Source organism: Electrophorus electricus, chromosome 2, assembly GCF_041902795.1.
Source record: "Electrophorus electricus isolate QZ-2024a chromosome 2, ASM4190279v1, whole genome shotgun sequence".
NCBI lineage: Eukaryota > Metazoa > Chordata > Actinopteri > Gymnotiformes > Gymnotidae > Electrophorus > Electrophorus electricus.
Genome location: NC_137498.1, coordinates 4,230,001 through 4,235,000, shown reverse-complemented (window position 1 = coordinate 4,235,000; position 5,000 = coordinate 4,230,001). Strand labels below are relative to the sequence as shown.

The following is a 5,000-nucleotide window of genomic DNA, read 5'->3' as shown; positions in this document are numbered from 1 at the left end:
TTGAAACGTCAGCGGTTCAAAAACATAACCGCGAGGAGTTCCTGACTCTGCCGTGAGGGACGTAATACGTTTAACTTTAGTGACTGAAATAAGCATAAAATTGTTCAAACTATTATTCGATGGGTGAAGCCACTGTGCCCCAGTGTCTGTGGTGTCAGTGAGGCCTATAATATCACACCAAAAAGGTTCAGGTTGAAAGAGCGGGAGTTCAACAGACCTAGCGGGAAATAGAGAGAACGAGGGAGCGAGAGAGAGAGAGAGAGAGAGAGAGAGAGAGAGAGAGAGGTAAAGAGAGACAGATGAAGACTGAAGATCAGGACAGAGCCGAGAGAAGAAGGGGACAGACGAGTGTGTGTGTGTGTGTGTGTTGGGGGGTGTTTGTGTCGAGGTGGGTGAGTGTGTGGGTGCGTGCGGGGGTGAGTGAGCATACGTGCGTGTGTGTGTGTGTGTGTTGGGTGTTTGTGTCGAGGGGGGTGAGTGTGTGTCGTATTACAGCTTCTGTAATTGTTTTGGGTTGAGTCTATCTGTACAGGGATCTAAGACACGTTCTGCCTTTTTGATCGATAAATTGAACACCGTCTGGGTCACACACACACGTACACACACAGACAGAGACAGTGAGAATGACAGACAGAGAGAGAGAGACCCTCCTCTCTTTTCTTTTCACTCGTCCTGTTTTGTTTCCTTTATATATTATTTGGATTTATATTGTTTTTGTTGTTTCATTCCACTGGCCACATCAAACACATCTGTATATACACATAATACACATCTGTATACACACAATACACATCTGTATATACACACAATACACATCTGTATATACACATAATATATACACATAATACACATCTGTATACACACAATACACATCTGTATATACACACAATACACATCTGTATATACACATAATATATACACATAATACACATCTGTATACACACAATACACATCTGTATACACACAATACACATCTGTATACACACGTAATACACATCTGTATACACACAATACACGTCTGTATACACACGTAATACACATCTGTATATACACATAATACACATCTGTATACACACAATACACATCTGTATACACACGTAATACACATCTGTATATACACATAATATATACATGTAATACACATCTGTATATACACGTAATACACATCTGTATATACACATAATACACATCTGTATACACACAATACACATCTGTATACACACAATACACATCTGTATATACACACAATACACATCTGTATACACACAATACACGTCTGTATACACACGTAATACACATCTGTATATACACAATATATACATAATACACATCTGTATATACACGTAATACACATCTGTATATACACATAATACACATCTGTATATACACACAATACACATCTGTATACACACAATACACGTCTGTATACACACGTAATACACATCTGTATACACACAATACACGTCTGTATACACACGTAATACACATCTGTATATACACAATATATACATAATACACGTCTGTATACACACGTAATACACATCTGTATATACACATAATATATACACATAATACACATCTGTATACACACGTAATACACATCTGTATACACACGTAGTACACATCTGTATATACACATAATATATACACGTAATACACATCTGTATATACACATAATACACATCTGTATATACACAATACACATCTGTATATACACATAATACACATCTGTATATACACATAATATATACACATAATATACATGTGTATATGCACATAATACACATCTGTATATACATGTAATACACATCTGTATACACACATAATACACATCTGTATACACACATAATACACATCTGTATACGCACATAATACACATCTATATATGCACGTAATACACATCTGTATATACACAATATATACACATAATACACATCTGTATATACACGTAATACACATCTGTATACACACAATACACATCTGTAGACACACGTAATACACATCTGTATACGCACGTAATACACATCTGTATACGCACGTAATACACATCTGTATACGCACATAATACACATCTGTATACGCACATAATACACATCTGTATATGCACATCTGTCCAGTCTCTGTCTTCTTGCATCCATCTCTTCCGCTCTCGTTTTGTTGCCTTTTCACCTATCATCTTTCTCTTTCTCCTTGTTCCCCGCTCCGTGTCTGTCTCTCTCTCTCTCTCTCTCTCTCTCTCTCTCTCTCTCTCGTTTGTTAAATCCAGACAAGACAACGGCAGTCTCAGCAGTCAGGTGACGGTCTTCACTCGTCTTCCGCCGCCGGCCACTTACATTTACGTACTTTAGCTCAAAATCTTTAATATCTTTAATGTAATATTATCACTCATGAGGAAGGCAGTTTCCCCTTTTTACTCAGCTGTGTTTTAATTATTCAAATTTATTTGCTGTCTGGTTTTTTTTTGGGGGGGGGGCACCCAGACCTTATAGCCGTTATCGAGTTATCGTTTTATTTCAGAGCAAAAGTATCACAGTGTCTGCGTGTCTGTTCTTTTGTGGATCGGTACCGTACGTTTCCAAAACGCAGAAAGCAACTTATAAGGGAGTGGCAGGTAAGGAGCCTCCGCGCGGGAAAGATTTTGCTCTTTATTGTCTTCCATCACGTGAGCCGAACAGAACCAGATGGCGTATAGGAAAGATGAAAGAAAAATATATAAATATGTCTCGCACCTCTCACGTTTTGCACGGGTCATGACACAGGGCAATGCGGGTTTGCGCAAAGGGGTAGTCGCTTCCTGTGTGTAGACAGGCAGAAGGGAAAAAATGTATTTAAACGTAAAGAACTGCGTGGCGTGAGTGTACGGCGTGTCGTCCTCTACATGGGAGTGAGTGGACGCTGCCGCGCGAGCTCAACGCCGGAAGTTAAAGATCCGCCTCACAAGGGCGCATCTCTCCCGTCGACGGCGCAAGTTTCGGCCGCTCGCGGGCTGCTACCCAGCCAACAGGGTTGGGGGAGAGAGAGAGAGAGAGAGAGAGAGAGAGAGAGAGAGAGAGAGAGTGAGTGACCGACGAGTGGACGTGAGGATGTGAGGATTAGGGAAGGAAGCAAATGAGACATAAATAAAAGGTAGAGAGAGGGAGAGATGGTTGGCAGATGGACGATCCAGTGGCATTTCTGTTGCATTATTCAGCGCACATCAGCGGAGGTAAGATCTGAGCGCGGCCATCGATACTCCCTGGCGGTAAACACCCGTGGCCAATGACGCGCGCGACCTCCAGACGACCTTCCCTAAGCCCCTCCCACCCCCCACACCCCCTCTCGGCCTGTCCATGGGCGCCGTCGTGCAGTCCAAGAAAGGCAGCGTAGCACGGCCGCGCTTAAACAGACGCAGGGACACCGTGACGCCGTCCTGTCCTTCCTGTTTTCTGCGTGGGTCGGGGAGCAGAGAGTGCTGGGTAATTGAGTTTTCTCCGGTAACAAGAGGCACCCGGCCGCGGGGGCGGTAGCTGCCACCCGCAGAGGGAATGCGGAACGTTTCCCGTTAATGGGGATCATCTGTTTTTTCCCAAATTCTCAGCTGGGAGAGGAGAGAGAGAGAGAGAAGGAACGGAGGACAGGAAGAAGAGGAGTAACACCGGAGCGTCCGGGAGAGCACCAGAAGCAGCCGGAACGCCGAGCCTCCCCAACGGTTTCCTGGCGCGTTTGGGAGGTCATAGGAATATCGGAACGCCGTTAAACAGTTCTGGATTCGCCGGGGTCGCGTGGCGCCCTGAGTTTAAAGCAGACGCTCCTGAAGTCTGATGCATGCCAATGTGGGAAGCGCGTCCTTCGACTTTGGATAAGGTATCCCCTAATTAATCAGTTAAAAGACTGCAAACGAACCGTGGAGTAAAACGTTTTCCATCACTTGGTTGTTAAAATTATTTGATTTAGGTGCTGAGATATGGAACCACAGAAAAGAGGTTCTCTTTGGAAATGGATTTGTGAAACGTTTGCACTCAAACTTATTTACTTTGAAAACTGACTTATTTTTAACTGAAAAAAACCTACCTTTTGGTGGGGGGTTTTTCACATTGAAGGCTTTCCTGATCTGACGGAACTGACGAATGCTCTCGGCGCTCCCTAACGGGTTCCTTGCGTCACACTTCAGGCTCCACGGTGCCATCTCCGGAGCGAGAGTTTGTCAGACACTCCAGAGCAGAGAGGGTCTCGCGTTCCCTGCTGCGTTCTCATCCCCGGAACGCCACCCGCGTATCCCTAAGCCCGCGCCCTTCCTGGCTAGAGATTACAGGGGATTACGGAGCCGTCTCGTACAAATGCATCAAGCACGACATTCGCGAAGCCAGAACGCAGCAGAGCACATCCGGACGGAAAGGCAGAATAATTCGCACAGGCTCAGGTTTTTGTCGTTCTCGTGGCATGATGGGATTTGTAGTCCTGTGCAGAGACTACACAACGTTAATATGTTCTGAATATTCAAATGTCTCTGCTGTAAAGTCAATGTTCTTCTACCTGCGTTCATTTACCCAGCGTGCGAGCGTGCGTGCGAGCGTGCGTGCGAGCGTGCGTGCCCACGCATGTGTGTGTGCGCGCAGGTGTGCTATAACCATATGAATAATGATACCCATTTGAATAACTACGGCAGTAGAAATGACTCCACCTGTATGAATGACTCCACCTGTATGAATGACTCCACCGTTGGCAAACCAGTGGAGGAAAAGCACTTCCTGAGACACATTTCTCGTGTGTGTCCAGGAAAGGAACTTTAACCAGAGCTTACGGTCCCTGACTAATCACAGCAAAGACGACGCGCGTGTGTGTGTGTATGTGTGTGTGTGTGTGTGATGGGGAGACTGTGTAAATGCTTTGACTCTGTTTGACTCCCTCATGAGCACCGTCTCGCGCACTGCAAACACACCGCACACACACTCCGGCTGGCCAGCTGGCAACGGCCCAACAAAGGATTAACCCTAACCTGTGTAAGCCAACACAAACAACCA

At 44.9% G+C, this 5,000-nt stretch overlaps 1 protein-coding gene and 1 long non-coding RNA gene across 2 annotated transcripts in view; both read left to right on the top strand.

Annotated features, from left to right (window-relative positions):
* LOC113591687 (exostosin-1) overlaps nucleotides 1-5,000 on the top strand; it is a 114,693-nt gene that overhangs the window by 48,096 nt on the left and 61,597 nt on the right. The gene's annotated exons all lie outside the window — the stretch shown is intronic.
* Nucleotides 1,812-4,637, top strand: LOC145646927 (uncharacterized). Its single transcript, XR_014116244.1, has 2 exons — nucleotides 1,812-3,455; nucleotides 3,578-4,637. It is a non-coding gene; the product is annotated as an uncharacterized LOC145646927 (long non-coding RNA).